Source organism: Canis lupus, chromosome X (genome assembly GCF_048164855.1).
Source record: "Canis lupus baileyi chromosome X, mCanLup2.hap1, whole genome shotgun sequence".
Lineage (NCBI taxonomy): Eukaryota > Metazoa > Chordata > Mammalia > Carnivora > Canidae > Canis > Canis lupus.
Window position 1 is genome coordinate 85,806,046 of NC_132876.1, and position 19,007 is coordinate 85,825,052.

A 19,007-nucleotide genomic window follows, 5' to 3' on the forward strand; every position below is an offset into this window, starting at 1 on the left:
ATGCACCGGGAGCCCGACGTGGGATTCGACCCCGGGTCTCCAGGATCGCGCCCTGGGCCAAAGGCAGGCGCCAAACCGCTGCGCCACCCAGGGATCCCTTCCACCTAAGTTTAATTTGTATATATTTAATTTGTATTATATATTAATAATTTATATATATTTAGTTTGTGTTATTATCAAGTACCACTCCATTAATATCTTATTATATTTACATTTATTCTCAGTTGAAATTCATATACCAGTTGAAATTCATATACCATTTTATATTCATATAAAATTTCATTCAGGGGGCACCTGGGTGGCTCAGTTGCCTAAGGGATAGACTCTTGATTTTGGCTCAGGTCATGATCTCAGGGTCGTGGGATTGAGCCTTGCATTGGGCTCCATGCCGGGCTTGGAGTCTGTTTAAGATTCTCTCTTTCTCTCTCTCTCTGCCCCTCCCACCAGGTCATGCACACTGTCTCTCTCTCTCTCTCTCTCTCTCTCTAAAATGAAAAAAAAAGTTTCATTCAGAATACCGCATAATGTTTTCTTTTCAAAATAGTATACATTTAAATAATTAGTTGGTAGAAAGGTTTTCAGTATTATATGACTTTGGACAGAATGTGGAGTAGCACACTTTTAGGGATATTTCATGTTTACTTCACAGAGCCCCTGGCCCTACCAGAACCATTTTCTGATGAACTGGATGACTGATTTAATCAAACCAAGATGATACTGTCTGAGTAACTCTGTGGATGCAGTGTTTACATTCTAAGTATATCCTTAACAGGGATTATTTCCTCAGGAAATAATCACTTAATTTTTAAATTCTGTGCCCAAATGCATCATGAATAATATTGCTGATCCTGCATAAATAGCAGCCAACTATGTGGGTTGGAAACACATGACTTTATTAGTACAGTAATAGATATCTAACTTATAAAATTACATTGAATGAATGAAACTTTTCATCTTAACTCAATGCCTCATATACAGCTATTTATTAAACTCAGATTTTTTACTAGATAAAGCTAGATGGATCCTCCAATACATCAGATCATGCCAATGAGTCCACTTTGGGAAATACATGTTTAAAACCCAAAGTTTTCCCTCTAATCACTGAATATACTCTTCTACCCTTTCTTTCTTTTGGCCACCTTTTACATTTTATTTCAAATCCTTCCTCTTCTTTTTCTAATTTCTCTCCTAATGTTAATAATCTAGAAATCTTTTATTCTCCACCACCCAAAGTAGATTTCTCTGTTGAAGCCACAGGCAAACACTTTAAACACTCTCATTCCTCCATTCATTCAATCAATCATTAAATATTTATAGCACACTTTGAATGTACCAGGCTTTAGTTACTATCTGTGGCTTCTCTTTAAGACCTCCTCTTCCCTTTTCCTACCATTTTCTCATGCTCCCCTCCTACCCCACCCGCACAAATATATACTCATATATGCATGGTGAGGATTCTATAATTAGAATTGAATACATCTCATTGAGATCAGCTACCTTTTTCTATTATATAGCATATGTAAGTATTCCTTTGGCTCCTGCATGTCACCATTCCTTTGCGACCCTTTATCCCATGGCTAAAGGATTTCAATCTTTTTCTCTATTTGAGCAGAGTACTGGGTCCTTAATACTTTGACCAAATACTTTGAGGCCAGTCCTTCAATTAAGCAATTTTTAAAAATTTAATAAATATTTCTTGAACACTTCTTATGGGCCAAGCCCTGTGGAAGCTACTGGGAAAACAAAACAAGTCAGATGTGAGTTCTATTTTCAAGAAGTGCACAAACTAGTGAGTCAGACATATAAAACATTGACTGTAATATATCAAACTGAACATTGAGTTAGAGGAACGCATATGAGCAAGCTATTATTCATCCCTGTGATAGGAGTAGAAGATAAAGGTAAAGAGTCAAAGATACAACAGAGAAAAAGTGATGTTTGAATTGATGCTTAAAAGATGAGCAGGGATTTTCCAGGAGTAAAAAGAGTGAGAAAGAAGAGGAAACAGACTGTAAAACTGCCTTTGAAATGGCTTGTTGTATTCAGAAGCTAGGAGAATAGAGGAGGTACATTACTTGATGAGGTCAACAGTGACATTTCCACACATCAGAACATTAGCTGCTTTTCTCTTCCCCACTTTTCTTTGTTTTGCTCACTACTCCATTTCAGTGAATCACCTCTAAGCAAACTGTGACACACAAAGACTGCTCTCTATAATGGACTTTAAGGATTTTAGCTGCCCCTTTCCAATGTAGAACTCTTACCGACAGAGAATCTACAGTATGCGACCTTTTGAACGTATCCTATTTCATAAGTTTATGAAAGTAACACATCAAATTTGAAGAATATGGTAGATGGGGTTAGCAAATGTATCAGGATGACAGATTTCGGGTCCAAGACAAATTCAGGCTAGAACTGTGACACAGATTCAATGAGAAGAAAGATAATAAAGAATATCTAAAGTTCCTAAACATGACCTCAAAAGGCCAACTTACAAGATGAGAATAGAGGATGAATAGTGTGGAATGTAGAATGATGTAGATGTTTCCATTATCTCTAAGTTCAGTATACAGCAATAAGGAGACTCTTCCTGAAATACCTAACAAATGTGGATATATCAGAATTCTGTACCATTCTGGACTGGAATGCTCCTGGAGCCTGGTGCCCCCTTCTGGATAGCACTCTAAAGATGCTGACGAGGGATGCCTAGGTGGCTCAGTGGTTAAAAAAGAAACAAAAGAAAAGGAGAAACAAACCTTATTGTTGTAGGGGCACCTGGGTGGCTCAGTGGTCGAGCATCTGCCTTTAGCTTAGGTCGTGATCCTGGGGTCCTGGGATGGAGTCCTGCATCAGGCTCCCCACAGGGAGTCTGTTTCTCCCTCTGCTTCTCTCTGTGTGTCTCTCATGAATAAATAAACAAAATCTTTACCCAAAAAAAGATGCTGATGAAATGGAGTGGGCCCAAAAGAGAAGTCATGGGGTGATAGAGGGTGGAGAAATCACATCACAAGAGGTCCAGAGTAACTAGAATTAAGAGGGAACAGTAATCATCTTCAACTATGTAAAGTATGTGTGTGTGTCTGTCTGCATCTGAGTCTGCATATTTCAGATTTCTATATGATAAAACCAAGAGTAAATGGCGGACATTTCAGGAGATTGTTTTGGAAAAGTATATGATATAAACTATTATATTTCCATATATGCTAAGATCTCTTTTTGTCTTCTTTAGGCTGTCTACAAATTTATTTGTTTAGCCCTGTATCATTACCACACTTTTTCATTATTTAAATATCTTTATCATTCTACTTTATCTCCTCTTTTAGCTTTGTACTTATACCTATTAACATCAGTATTTTGGTGATTATCTTAGAAATTACAAATTTTTAACTTACTACATCTATCTTAAATCAATACTTTTACCAATTTCTTAATACAAGAACTTTACAACAGTTTGACTCTGATTACCCCCTCCTTCATTAGTTTTTCTGTTGTTGCTACATATTTTACTTCTGCATATTTTGTCAAATCCACAAAACATTGTTATTATTGTTGCTTAAAAAGACAACAGTATATTTATCCACTTATTTACCTCTTTTGAGTGTTATTCATTCATTCTTTTTTTAAAAAAAGATTTTATTTATTCATGAGAGACACAGAGAGAGAGGCAGAGACATAGGCAGAGGGAGAAGGAAGCTCCCTGCGGGGAGCCGGATGCGGGACCCGATCCCAGGGCCCTGGGATCATGCCCTGGGCCAAAGGCAGACTAGACGCTCAACCACTGAGCCACCCAGGCATCCCTTATTCATCTTTTCTTGTACTTCTGTGCTTCTATCCGGGATCATTTTCCTTTGTACTGAATATCCCTTAATGTTTCCTGTAGTGTGAGTCTATTGATGATAAAATCTCTCAGATTTGTTTGTCTGAAAACATTGTTACTTTGCCTTCATTTTTGGAAGGATGTTATCTCCCTGAATAAAGTTGTAGTTTGACAGTTTGGTGTTTTCCTTTCAATACTTCAAAAATGCAATTCCATTATCTTCTGGCTTCCATAGTTTCTCCTTTTTTCTTTTTTTTTTAAATTGAAGTATAGTTGACATACAATATTATATTAGTTTCAGGTACATAAGAGAGAGATTGGACATTTATATGCATTACGAAATGATCATCATGGTAAGTGTAGTTACCATCTGTCACCATACAAAGTTATTACAATATTGTTGACTATATTCCCTATGCTATGCTTTTCATTCTCATGACTTATTTATTTTATAACTGGAAATTTGTATCTCTTAATCCCCTTCAGTATTTTGCCCATCCCTCTGCCTTCTTTCCCTCTGGCAAACAAAAGTTTGTTCCCTGTGTTTATGAGTCTGTTTCTGTTTTTTTGTTTGTTCATTTGTTTTGTTTTTTAGATTCCACATATAAGTGAAATCATGCCATAATTGTCTTTCTGTGTCTGACCTATTTCACTTAGCATAACACCTTCTAGGTCCATCCATGTTTCAATTAAGAAGTCCTGTATAATTCATACTGTTGTTCTGAAAGTAATAAATCTTTCACTCCTTTGGACAGCTTTTACAATTTTCTAAAATTTACACTTTTGGTTTTCAATGGTTTGACTATTATGTGCCTGGATATGGCTTTATTATTATTTATCCTGCTTCTTGGACATATGGGTTTGTATCTGTCTGCAGATTTGGAAACTTCTCATTCTTTATGTCTTCAAATACTGTTTCTGTTACATTATCTCTCTCCTCTCATTTCAGCAGTTCATTTACATATGTGTTAGATTTTTATTTTATCATGTCCCAATCACTCTTATGCTTATTTTTGGTTGTTTTAAAAATTGTTTTTCATTCTCTTTCTCTTTGTTCTTCAGTTGGAATATTTTCTGTGGGCCTGTCTTTGAGTCCATCAATCCTGTTTTCTGTTGTGTCCAGCCTATTGCTAAAGTCATGTGATGATATCTTATTTTTAGATACTGTATTTTGCAATGCTATGATGTCCACCTGTCCTTTTATCAATATTTTATAGTTTTCAGAATACAGGTCTTTCACCTCCTTATTAAGTTTAATCCTGGGTATTTTATTATTTTTGGTGTGACTGTAAATGGAATTGTTTTCTTAATTTCTCTTTGTGCTGCTTTATTATTAGTGTATAGAAATACAATGGATTTCTGTATATTGGTTTTGTATCCTGTGATCTTACCAAATCCATTTATCAGTTCCAGTAACTTTCTGGTGGAGTCTTTAGGGTTTTCTACATATAATATCATGTCATCTGAAAAGAGTGACAATTCTACTTCTTCCTTACCAATTTGAGTGCCTTTTATTTCTTTTTATTATCTGATTATTGTGGCTGGGACTCCAATACTATGGAATAAAAATGGTGAGAGTGGACATCCTTGTCTTTTTCCTGATCTTAGGAGGAAAGCTCTCACTTTTCACCATTGAGTAAAATGTTAACTGCGGGTTTTTCATAGATGGCCTTTATTATATTCAGGTATGTTCCTTCTTTTTTTTAACACATTTATTTTTTATTGGTGTTCAATTTACCAACATACAGAATAACACCCAGTGCTCATCTCGTCAAGTGCCCCTCTCAGTGCCCGTCACCCATTCACCCCCACCCCCCGCCCTCCTCCCCTTCCACCACCCCTAGTTCGTTTCCCAGAGTTAGGAGTCTTTATGTTCTGTCTCCCTTTCTGATATTTCCCACACATTTCTTCTCCCTTCCCTTATATTCCCTTTCACTATTATTTATATTCCCCAAATGAATGAGAACATATAATGTTTGTCCTTCTCTGATTGACTTACTTCACTGAGCATAATACCCTCCAGTTCCATCCATGTCATAGCAAATGGTGGGTATTTGTCGTTTCTAATGGCTGAGTAATATTCCATTGTATACATAAACCACATCTTTATCCATTCATCTTTCGATGGACACCGAGGCTCCTTCCACAGTTTGGCTATTGCGGACATTGCTGCTAGAAACATCGGGGTGCAGGTGTCCCGGCGTTTCATTGCATCTGTATCTTTGGGGTAAATCCCCAAGAGTGCAATTGCTGGGTCATAGGGCAGGTCTATTTTTAACTCTTTGAGGAACCTCCACACAGTTTTCCAGAGTGGCTGTACCAGTTCACATTCCCACCAACAGTGCAAGAGGGTTCCCCTTTCTCCACATCCTCTCCAACATTTGTGGTTTCCTGCCTTGTTAATTTTCCCCATTCTCACTGGTGTGAGGTGGTACCTCATTGTGGTTTTGATTTGTATTTCCCTGATGGCAAGTGATGCAGAGCATTTTCCCATGTGCTTGTTGGCCATGTCTATGTCTTCCTCTGTGAGATTTCTCTTCATGTCTTTTGCCCATTTCATGATTGGATTGTTTGTTTCTTTGCTGTTGAGTTTAAGAAGTTCTTTATAGATCTTGGAAACTAGCCCTTTATCTGATATGTCATTTGCAAATATCTTCTCCCATTCTGTAGGTTGTCTTTTAGTTTTGTTGACTGTATCCTTTGCTGTGCAAAAGCTTCTTATCTTGATGAAGTCCCAATAGTTCATTTTTGCTTTTGTTTCTTTTGCCTTCGTGGATGTATCTTGCAAGAAGTTACTGTGGCCGAGTTCAAAAAGGGTGTTGCCTGTGTTCTCCTCTAGGATTTTGATGGAATCTTGTATCACATTTAGATCTTTCATCCATTTTGAGTTTATCTTTGTGTATGGTGAAAGAGAGTGGTCTAGTTTCATTCTTCTGCGTGTGGATGTCCAATTTTCCCAGCACCATTTATTTTTTTTAAACTCAAAAAACATTTTTTTTTCATTTAAAAAAGTATTTAGAACACATAAAACAAGGCAACATTTATTCTTTCTTCTCATCTTCTGGTGTGGGGTCTGTCAGTGGCTCCTCCACTGTTGCACTGTTGCTCTCTGAGCCAGTGTTACTATCACTGGTCCCTTCCTCGGCCATACTGTCCACCCCCTCCTGCCCGCTCTCCTTGTCCTCAGGAGTAGATGTGCCTTCTTCACCGTTCTGTTGGCTTTCCGTTGCTTCTTCAAGGTGTGTCTCCTCTGTCTCCATAGGGATGCTTTCGTCGTCCTTCTTCTCCTGGGTCTTACTAGCAGCTGGCTCTTCCTCGGGAACCATGCTGCTCTGACTACGTTCAGCTTGCTCTGCTGCTTCTTGCTCCCTCTCCTCTTGCCTTTTGCGAGCCTGTTCTTCTGCCTGTGCAATTTCAGCAGCAATCTTTTCCATATCCACTTCTACTCTCAAACCGCACAACCTTTTAAGTTCATTGTTAAATGAATCTGTGCTTTCTAGGAACTTCCTCTTCTTTTCCTGGTGTCGCTCCTCTATCTGAAGAAGTTCAGCTTCTAGTTTTCGCTGATGAACCATTAAGGACTGGACCTGTCGTTTGAGGACCTGCATTCTAACTGTTGTGACAACTGACCGAACGTCTGGCACCACACTCTCACTAAGGATTTCACTGATGAGGCGGTGGTTTCTCTGGAAACGGGCAGTGGCTGTATGCTTCATTGAAAAGCCATCATCATAATCATCTGGATCTTCAGCAGGCTGAATGCTCATGTAAGGTTCTCCTTTCTCCATGCGAGACTGTCTCTGTCGACTTTCTTCCTCTAAAGCAGCTTCTGCACTACTTTTCGCATTTATGTAAGCAAGGTATGCGGGGGAATTATGCTAGGCCTTCATAGATTCACTGTACTCTATCTTTCCTGCTTCGTATTCGTTTAAATATTCTTGTTTTTCTTCATCAGTGAGATCTCGCCACATGCCACCAATAATCTTGCCAATCTCCCACAACTTTAGGTCAGGGTTGGAAGCTTTTACTTGGTCCCAGACCTTTCTGCTGTACCTCATGTAGGGCATCAGCGGCTTATCTGGTGGCTTTGGGGGTTTTGGAATCCTAATACCAGAGGATGCTGTGACCCGGCTGTTGGTGCCCGGGTTCCCTCCCAGACTGTAGTTGTTGTAGGCGAGATGACTGTATGGATTGTATCCCACAAACCCTGGTGTGCTGGGCATTTGTGTTGCAGGAGCTGGGGTGGGAGGTGGGGCATAAGATGGTCTTTTTGACATTTTGGAAGATTAAGTTCTCAGTTCCTTAAGAATGAATCTGAGACACCGCGGGCAGAAAAAGCGCCCGCAGCTCCAGCCTCGTTTCTCTTTTCCCCAGCACCATTTGTTGAAGAGACTGTCTTTCTTCCAATGGATATTCTTTCCTCCTTTATCGAATATTAGTTGACCATAAAGTTCAGGGTCCACTTCTGGGTTCTCTATTCTGTTCCATTGATCTATGTGTCTGTTTTTGTGCCAGCACCACACTGTCTTGATGACCACAGCTTTGTAGTACAACCTGAAATCTGGCATTGTGATGCCCCCAGATATGGTTTACTTTTTTAAAATTCCCCTGGCTATTCGGGGTCTTTTTTGATTCCACACAAATCTTAAAATAATTTGTTCTAACTCTCTGAAGAAAATCCATGGTATTTTGACAGGGATTGCATTAAACGTGTAAATTGCCCTGGGTAACATTGACATTTTCACAATATTAATTCTGCCAATCCATGAGCATGGAATATTTTTCCATCTCTTTGTGTCTTCCTCAATTTCTTTCAGAAGTGTTCTATGGTTTTTAGGGTATAGATCCTTTACCTCTTTGGTTAGGTTTATTCCTAGGTATCTTATGCTTTTGGGTGCAACTGTAAATGGGATTGACTCCTTAATTTCTCTTTCTTCAGTCTCATTGTTAGTGTATAGAAATGCCACTGATTTCTGGGCATTGATTTTGTATCCTGCCACACTGCCAAATTGCTGTATGAGTTCTAGCAATCTTGGGGTGGAGGCTTTTGGGTTTTCTATGTAGAGTATCATGTCATCGGTGAAGAGGGAGAGTTTGACTTCTTCTTTGCCAATTTGAATGCCTTTAATGTCTTTTTGTTGTCTGATTGCTGAGGCTAGGACTTCCAGTACTATGTTGAATAGCAGTGGTGAGAGTGGACATCCCTGTCTTGTTCCTGATCTTAGGGGAAAGGCTCCCAGTGCTTCCCCATTGAGAATGATATTTGCTGTGGGCTTTTTGTAGATGGCTTTTAAGATGTTGAGGAAAGTTCCCTCTATCCCTACACTCTGAAGAGTTTTGATCAGGAATGGATGCTGTATTTTGTCAAATGCTTTCTCTGCATCTAATGAGAGGATCATATGTTTCTTGGCTTTTCTCTTGCTGATATGATGAATCACATTGATTGTTTTACGAGTGTTGAACCAGCCTTGCGTCCCGGGGATAAATCCTACTTGGTCATGGTGAATAATTTTCTTAATGTACTGTTGGATCCTATTGGCCAGTATCTTGTTGAGAATTTTTGCATCCATGTTCATCAGGGATATTGGTCTGTAATTCTCCTTTTTGGTGGGGTCTTTGTCTGGTTTTGGAATTAAGGTGATGCTGGCCTCATAGAACGAATTTGGAAGTACTCCATCCCTTTCTATCTTTCCAAACAGCTTTAGGAGAATAGGTATGGTTTCTTCTTTAAACGTTTGATAGAATTCCCCTGGGAAGCCATCTGGCCCTGGACTCTTGTGTCTTGGGAGGTTTTTGATGACTGCTTCAATTTCCTCCCTTTCCTAGTTATTGGCCTGTTCAGGTTTTCTATTTCTTCCTGTTTCAGTTTTGGTAGTTTGTGGCTTTCCAGGAATGCGTCCATTTCTTCTAGATTGCCTAATTTATTGGCGTATAGCTGTTCATAATATGTTTTTAAAATCGTTTGTATTTCCTTGGTGTTGGTAGTGATCTCTCCTTTCTCATTCATGATTTTATTAATTTGAGTCTTCTCTCTCTTCTTTTTAATAAGGCTGGCTAATGGTTTATCTATCTTATTAATTCTTTCAAAGAACCAACTCCTGGTTCTGCTGATCTGTTCCACAGTTCTTCTGGTCTCGATTTTGTTGAGTTCTGCTCGAATCTTTATTAACTCTCTTCTCCTGGGTGTAGGATCTATTTGCTGTTTCTTCTCTAGCTCCTTTAGGTGTAAGGTTAGCTTTTGTATTTGAGTTCTTTCCAGTTTTTGAATGGATGCTTGTATTGCAATGAATTTCCCCTTTAGGACTGCTTTTGCTGCATCCCAAAGATTTTGAACGGTTGTGTCTTCATTCTCATTAGTTTCCATGAATCTTTTTAATTCTTCCTTAATTTCCTGGTTGACCCTTTCATCTTTTAGCAGGATGGTTCTTAACCTCCACGTGTTTGAGGTCCTTCCAAACTTCTTGTTGTGATTTAGTTCTAATTTCAAGGCATTATGGTCTGAGAATATGCAGGGGATGATCCCAATCTTTTGGTATCGGTTCAGACCCGATTTGTGACCCAGTATGTGGTCTATTCTGGAGAAAGTTCCATGTGCACTTGAGAAGAATGTGTATTCAGTTGAGTTTGGATGTAAAGTTCTGTAGATATCTGTGAAATCCATCTGGTCCAGTGTATCATTTAAAGCTCTTGTTTCTTTGGAGATGTTGTGCTTAGAAGAGCTATCGAGTATAGAAAGAGCTAGATTGAAGTCACCAAGTATAAGTGTATTATTATCTAAGTATTTCTCCACTTTGGCTATTAATTGATTTAAATATTTGGCAGCTCCCACATTCGGGGCATATATATTGAGGATTGTTAAGTCCTCTTGTTGGATAGATCCTTTAAGTATGATATAGTGTCCCTCTTCATCTCTCACTACAGTCTTCAGGGTAAATTTTAGTTTATCTGATATGAGGATGGCTACCCCTGCTTTCTTTTGAGGACCATTCGAATGGTAAATGGTTCTCCAACCTTTTATTTTCAGGCTGTAGGTGTCCTTCTGTCTAAAATGAGTCTCTTGTAGACAGCAAATAGATGGGTCCTGCTTTTTTATCCAATCTGAAACCCTGCACCTTCAGAGTTACTATTGAGAGATATGAGTTTGGTGTCACCATGATATCTATTCAGTCCTTGTTTCTGTGGATTGATCTTCTCTTTATCTTTGGTATTTACAAGCTTCACTATTAAATGTCAGGTGTTGAACGGTTTTTATTGATTTTAGGGGGGGGGGGATCTCTCTGTTTCCTGGATCTGAATGCCTGTTTCCCTTCCCAGATTAGGAAAGTTTTCAGCTATGATTTGTTCAAATACATATTCTGGCCCTCTGGCCCTTTCTGCGCCCTCGGGAACACCAATTAAACATAGGTTTTTCTTCCTCAGGCTGTCGTTTATTTCCCTTAATCTATCTCCATGGTCTTTTAATTGTTTGTCTCTTTTTTCCTCAGTTTCTCTCTTTGCCATCAACTTGTCTTCTATGTCACTCACTCGTTCTTCCACCTCGTTAACCCTCGTTGTTAGGACTTCTAGTTTGGATTGCATCTCATTCGATTTATTTTTAATTTCTGCCTGATTAGATCTAAATTCTGCAGTCATGAAGTCTCTTGAGTCCTTTATGCTTTTTTCTAGAGCCACCAGTAGCTGTATAATAGTGCTTCTGAATTGGCTTTCTGACATTGAATTGTAATCCAGATTTTGTAACTCTGTGGGAGAGAGGACTGTTTCTGATTCTTTCTTTTGAGGTGAGGTTTTCCTTCTAGTCATTTTGCTCAGTGCAGAGTGGCCAAAAGCAAGTTGTATTGGGAAAAAGAGAAAAAGAGAGGAGAAAAAGAAGGAAAGAAAAGAGAAAGAGAAAAAAAAGGGAAGAAAAAAAACGGAAAAAAAAAAGAAAAAGAGAAAGAAAAAGAAAGGAGAAAAAAAGGGGGTGGGGAAGGAAACAAATCAAAAAGCAAAACAAAACAAAACAAAACAAAAAACAAAAAACAAACAAAAAGGAACCACGGGGGAGTATCTTCTGATTCTGTGTACTTTAAGTCCCTTGGCTTCTCCTGGAAGTTGTCAGTCTAGCTGGTGTTCTGGGGGAGGGGCCTGTTGTGCTGATTTTCAGGTGTTAGCACTTGGGGGAGCTGCTCTTCCCCCTGCCTGGTGCAGGGCTCAGTGGGGGTTGTTTACCCCGTGAGGCGGCAGGAGGAACAGCCCCAGTGGCGGGGCAGCTCTGGAAACCTGGATTCAGCTCCGGAGCTCTCCGTCTGCAGGGCCTGGAGGCTCCGGGGCGGGGCCGCTGATCTGCTCAGCTGGGGCAGGAGCGTCCTTGCTGTCCTGGGCCCTCCCGGCCTCTGCCTGTCCCGGAGGAGGCCGGATCCTGGGCTGTGTCCCGGCGCCCAGTGCTCCGGGGCGTGCGCAGTTGGATTCATGCTCCCGTCCGCGCAGCCCCCTCCGCGGAGCTGCCGCCCGAGCCCCTCCGAGCTGCTCCCTCCCCGCAGCCCCCTCCGCGGAGCCGCCGCCCGAGCCCCTCCAGCTGCTCCGGGTCCCGCCGTGCGCGCTGCAGCCCTTAGGGAGCTCGGCGCACTCTCCTGGGTGCGCAGTTGCTGTTACTGTCCCCGGGAGCCCGAGGGCATCCTCGCTCTCCTGGGTCCTGCTCCAACTCCCTCGGAGCCCCTTTCCGCCCGGGAAGGTCGGTGCAGCTCCTGCGTCTCCGGGACGGGGCTCTCCTGTCCTGGGGACACTCGCCCCGGCCTCAGCCCGGCTCCTCGCGGGGCCCCTCCCCCTTGGAGGCCTTTTGTTTCTTTATTTCTTTTTCCCCGTCTTCCTACCTTGATAGAAGCGCGAACTCTTCTCACTGTAGCATTCCAGCTGTTCTCTCTTTAAATCTCAGGCCAAATTCATAGATTTTCAGGATGATTTGACGGTTATCTAGGTAATTTGGTGGGGACAGGTGATTTGGGGACCCTACTCTTCCGCCATCTTGCCCCTCCCCCAGTTATGTTCCTTCTAAACCTTCCTTGTTGAAGGTTTTTCTCATGAATGGATATTGTGTTTTGTTAAATGTTTTCCTGCATCTATTGAAATGCTCATAAGGTTTTTCTCCTTTCTCTTGTTGATGTAATGTATCACATTGATTGATTTACAAATATTAGACCACCCTTGTATCCCAGGAATAAATCTCGCTTGATCGTGGTGAAAGATTTTTTTTTAATGTATATTGGATTCAGATTGTCCATATTTGTGGAGGGCTTTTTGCATCTACGTTCATCAGAGATATAGCCCTATAGTTCTCTCTCCCTCTCTCTCTCTCTCTTTCTGTGTCTTTTTGGTAGTGTCTTTAGCTGGTTTTGGTAATGAGATAATGCTGCCCTCATAGAATGGATTTGGAAGTTTTCCTCTCCTCTTTTTTGGAATAGTTTGAGAAGAATGGATATTAAGTCTTCTTTAAATGTTTGATAGAATTCACCTATGAAGCCCATCTGGCCCTGGACTTTTGTTGGTTGGGAGTTTCTTGGTTCTGATTCAATTTCATTGCTGGTAATTGGTCTGTTCAAATTTTCTATTTCTTCCTGATTGGGTTTTGGGAGGTTAAATGTTCCTAAGAATTTATCCATTTCTTCTAGTTTGCCAAGTTTGTTTGCATATAATTTTGCATAATATCCTCTTATAATCCTTTGTATTTCTGTAGTGTTGGTTTTTATTTCTCGTCTTTAGTTTCTGATTCTGTTTGAGTCCTCTTTATCTCTCTGATGAGTCTGGCTAAAGGTTTATCAATTTTGTTGATCTTTTCAAAGAACTAGCTCCTGGTTTCATTGATCTGCTCAGTTTTTCAGTTTCTATTTCATTTATTTCTGCTAAAATCTTTATTATTTCCTTCTTTCTACTGGATCCTGGTTTTGTTTGTTCTTTTTCTAGCTACTTTAGGTATAAAGTTAGGATGTTTATTTGAGCTTTTTCTTGCTTCTTGAAATAGGCCTGTATTGCATTAAACTTCCTTCTTAGAACAGATTTGCTGTATCCCAAAGATTTTGGATTGTTTGTGTTTTTGTTTTCATTTGCCTCCGTGTTTTTTTTAAATTTCCTCTTTGATTTTTTTGATTGACTCATTCATTGTTTAGTAGCATGCTATTTAACCTCCATATATTTGTTTTCTTCCCAGATTTTTCTGGTGGTTAATTTCTAGTTTCACAGTGTTATGGTTGGAAAAGATGCATGGTATGACTTCAATCTTTTTTTAATTTATTAAGGCCTGGTTTTTGTGACCTAATATGTGATCTATTCTGGAGGATGTTCCATGTGCACTTGAAAATAATGTGTAGTCTGCTCTGTTAGAATGGAATGGTCTGAATATGTCTGTTAGATACATTTGGCCAAATGTGTCATTCAAAGACACTGTTTCCTTGTTGATTTTCTGTTTGGATATCTGTCCATCGATGTAAGTGGGTGTTAAAATCCCCTACTATTTTTATATTACTATTGATTACTTTCTTTTTTAAAAAATTATTTATTTATTTGAGAGAGAGAGAGGGAATGTGTGTGTGTGTGTGTGTGTGTGTGTGTGTGTATGTCAGTGAGGGAGAGGAAGGAGAGAGGGAAAGGGACAAGCAGACTCCATGCTGAGCACAGAGCACAATGTGGGGCTCAATCCCAAAACTCTGGGACCATGAGCTGAGCCGAAACCAAGAGTCAGACACTTAACCAACTAAGCCACCCAGGCACCCCTTGATTACTTTATGTTCATTAGATGCTGCTTTATGTATTTGGGTGCTCCCATGTTGGATGAGTATATATTTACAATTGGTATATCTTCTTGTTTGATTTTTCCCTCTATAATTATATAGTGTACTTCTTTGTCTCTTATTCTAGTCTTTGTTTTAAAGTCTATTTTATCCAATGTAAGTATTATTACCCTGGCTTTCTTTTCACTTCCATTTGCATGATAAATGCTTTTCCATCCCTTTACTTTCAATTGGTAGATGTCTTTAAGTTTGAAGTGAGTTTCTTGTAGGCAGTGTATAGATGGGTCTTTTTTTTTTAATCCATTCTATCACGCTATGTCTTTTGATTGGAGCATTTGGTCCATTTACATTCAAAATAATTATTGATAAGTATGTACATATTGCCATTTTTTTTTACACATTTTATGGTTGTTTTTGTAGTTCTCTGTATTTTGTCCTGTCTTGCTGTCTTCTCTCATGGTTTGCTGACTTTCTTTAGTGATATACTTGAATTCCTTCTCTTTATTTTTTGCATATCTATTACCAAATTTTGATTTATGGTTACCATTAGATTTATACATGCATCTATATTGCAAGCATAGTAGCATATGCATATAGCAATCTATATTAAGTTGATGGTTGCTTAAGGTTGAACCTATTCTAAAAGCACTAAATATTATCTCCCCCCCCCCCATTTTAGGTATATGGTGTCATGCTTCACATCCTTTTAATTTGTGAATATGTTGGCTGATTTTGTATAATTAATTACTGCCTTTGTGCTTCCTACTTTTCATACCTGTATTTATGGTCCTTTCTTTCTACTCAAAAAGTCCCCTTTAACATGTCTTGTAGGACTGGTTTAGTGGTCATGAATTCCTTTAACTTTTGTTTGGTAAGCACTTTATCTCTATTTTGCTGGATAGAGTGTTCTTGGTTGCAGGTTTTTTTCTTTCAGCACTTGGAATATATCATGCCATTCCCTTCTGACCTGCAAAGTTACTGCTAAGAAATCCACTGATAGCCTTATGGGGTTTCCCTTGCATGTACCTGTTTTCTTTTCTCTTGCTGCTTTTACAATTCTTTCTTTATGATTACTTTTTGCCATTTTAATTACTGTGTCTTGGTGTACGCCTCCTTGGGTTGATTTTGTTGGAGGATCTCTGTGCCTCCTGGATCTGGATTTCTGTTTCCTTCCCCAAATTAAGGGGAAAGCTTATTTCTTCAGATATTATTTCTTCAGATAAATTTTCTGCCCCCTTTGCTCTCTCTTCTCCTCGGATCCCTGGAATGTGAATGTTATTACACTTGATGGTGTTGCTGAGTTTCCTAAGTCTATTTTCATTTTGTATTATTATTTTTTCACTCTGCTGTTCAGCTTGATTGCTTTCCATTTCTCTGTCCTCCAGGTCACTTATCTGTTCTTCTGCTTCCTCTAATCAACTCTTCATTCCACCTCTCATATATTTTTTTAAAGATTTTATTTACTTATTCATGAGAGACAGAGAGGCAGAGACACAGGCAGAGCGAGAAGCAGGCTCCATGCAAGGAGCCCGACGTGGGACTCAATCCCACGGGTCTCCAGGGTCACACCCTGGGCCAGAGACAGTTCTAAACTGCTGAGCCACCTGGGGCCGCCCCTCACCTCTTATATTTTTAAATCAGTCATTGAGTTCTTCATCTCTAGTTGGTTCTTTTTATGTGTATTATCTCTTAGTTGCGTGTCTCACTGAGATCCTCCACTCTTCTTAAGTCCATGAATATCTTTATGACCATTACTTTAAATCTCTATCAGGCATGTTACTTATTTCCATTTCATTTAGTTCTCTTGTTGTGATTTTGTTTTGTTCAATCATTTGAAACATACTCCTCTGTCTCATTTTGTTTATCTCTCTGTGTCTATTTCTGTGTGTTAAGAAAGTCAGCTATGTCTCCTGCTCTTGAAAGTAGTTGCCTTTTGAAGAAGAGGTCCTGTAGTGTCCCTGCAGGGCAATGTACTCTGTTTGCCAGAATCTGGTGCTTGAGGAGTGTCTCCTGTGTGTTTTGCATACACCCTACTGTTGTGGTAAGCCACTTTTTCCTTCAGTCCAGTCACTAGCCATGGCTCTCTTTGCCTGTTACCGGTAGGGTTTGTGCCTGTAGTATTAGTGAGCCAGTCTGGGGCCTCCCTCGACTTGAGATGTGTCCACCGGGTGTTTGCCAGAGATGCAGCATCACTGAACTGCAGGGCACTTTCCCTGTGTTGTCCCCAGAGAAGCTTTCATTGGTGGGTGGGGCCTGCAGTCAGACTGGTGTATGTGTCCATCTACTCCTCTCCCCAGGGAAAGAGTCCCTTGGCGTGGTACCTGCCCCTGCCTTGGAGTGGTACCTGCCCCTGCTTGTTGACCCCTGTCAGGGATGCTTCCACAGTCCATGCTTGTGGCACCCCTTTGGATGGGCTCTGGCCAAGAGCATATTGGAAGGGGCAAGTCCACAGGAGAATGTGGAGGTGGGGTGCACTGGTCTGCTGTGGAAAGGGACCAACAACCACCTGGGAAAACTTCTGTTGAGAGCAGCCAGGTTGGAGGGGGAAGATCCATAGAAGCTCAGCAGGGAGGAGTGCACCATTAGCAAGCTACATGGAGAGTGTCTGTGCTATGCTGGTTCCCATAGTTATTTATTTACGGCGGGGGAGGGGTTGGGAAGAAGAGGGAAATAGCACCCACCAGCTTTTTGTTCTTGGAGAAGTCTTCCAAAGGTCCATGCCCCTCCAGCACATGCCCTGAGATTAGTCAATAAATCTTCCGGTATACTCCAGGCATTTTTCAAATTGCTGCTTCTATGCTGTATCTCAGCAGGCCTGTTTATTGTGCTGTCTTTTTAAGGGTGGGACTCAGTTTCTTCTCACCCTCTGACTCTTCCAGAGCCATGCTGCTGATTTTTAAAGTTCTAGGTGTGAAGCCCCACTGATTGTAAGAACTTACAAAGTTAGGTCTTTCTGGTTTTCAAAGCAAATGTTATGGGATTTTTTCTTTCCAGTGTGAGTCCCCTGTGCCTAGGGTACGTGGGGTGAGGGTCTGCTCCTCTCTCCTCTCCTCTCCATGCCCACCACATCCCTCCCTCCTTTTTTTTTAAGATTTAATTTATTTATTCATGAGAGAGACGGAGACGTAGGCAGAGGGAGAAGCAGGCTCCATGCAGGGAGCCTGATGTGGGACTCAATCCTGGGACTCCAGGATCAAGCCCTGGGCCAGAGGCAGGCGCTAAATTGCTGAGCCACCCAGGCGACTCCACATCCCTCCTTCCTGCACACAGTTCGACTGGTTGGTTTTGCTTCCAGAAGCATCTCTACCCTTCTTACTCTCTTTGATATGTCCTCTTCTCTAACATTTAGCTATGGAGAGTTTGTTCTGCCTGTCTTTGGGTTGGTTTCTGGGTTATTTACACCGATGTATATCTGTCTTATCTAGTTGTAGCTGTGGGATGAGATGAGTCTAGGATCCTCCTACTCCGCCATCTTCTTATAGGTATATTTTTAATCCTTTGTCCTTTAATCTTTATACTAGTGGTAAGTAATTAACACACCACCATATTATAGTATTAGCATATTCTGAATTTGTCTATACTTACTGTACCAGTATGTTGTATATTTTCATATGTTTTCATGTTACTAATTAGTATTCACTCATTTCAGCTTGAAGAATTCCTTTCAGTGTTTCTTGTGATGTGGGTCCAGTGGTAATATAGACCCCAGGTTTTGTTTGTCTGGGAAAGTCTTTGTCTCTCCCTTTCCAAAGGACAGCTTTGGTGGAAAGAATATTTTTTGGTTAGCATTCTCTTCCAGCACTTTGAATGTATCAGCTTTCTCTCTCCTGGCCTGTAAGATTTCTGCTGAGAAATCTACCAATGGCCTTATGGGGGATCCCTAGTAAGTTATAAGCTTTTTTCTCTTGATACATTTAACATTTTTCCTTTGTCTTTATGTTTTGACAGTTTTATTTTAATGTCTCTTGAAGAGAATCTCTTTAAGTTGAGTTTGTTTGGTGACACATGAGGTTCATGAACTTGAATATCCAAATAAGCTTTCTGTCCCTTTCTCCCTCTCTTCTTCTGGAATTCCAATAATCCATAAATTGATGCTTTTGATAGTATTCCACAGACTATGAAATCACTCTTTTTCATTTTTTTCCTTCTTTCTGCTCTGGATAATTTCAAAGTTCCTGTTCTTTAATTCACAGATTCTTTCTTTGGCTTCATTAATTATGTTATTGATGCTCTCTATTGCATTTTTGTTTTCATTTCATTTATTATATTATTCAGCTCCATAATTCTTATTTGGCTCTTTTTCATGATCCCACACAGCTGGGGGAGCCCCAGGCTCTTACTCACAGGCTCTCACTTTCTCCCATGGGAAAAATTATGAGCCAAGAAGGTCTTGCCTGGCACTGAGCTGCACCATGTTGGGGGAAGTGTGA

General features: G+C 40.3%; 1 pseudogene; it reads right to left on the reverse strand.

Moving 5' to 3' along the window:
• Positions 1 to 6,782: 6,782 nt before the first annotated feature.
• LOC140627206 (SWI/SNF-related matrix-associated actin-dependent regulator of chromatin subfamily E member 1 pseudogene) lies at positions 6,783 to 8,187 on the reverse strand (annotated as a pseudogene).
• Between the last annotated feature and the right edge of the window lie 10,820 nt (positions 8,188 to 19,007).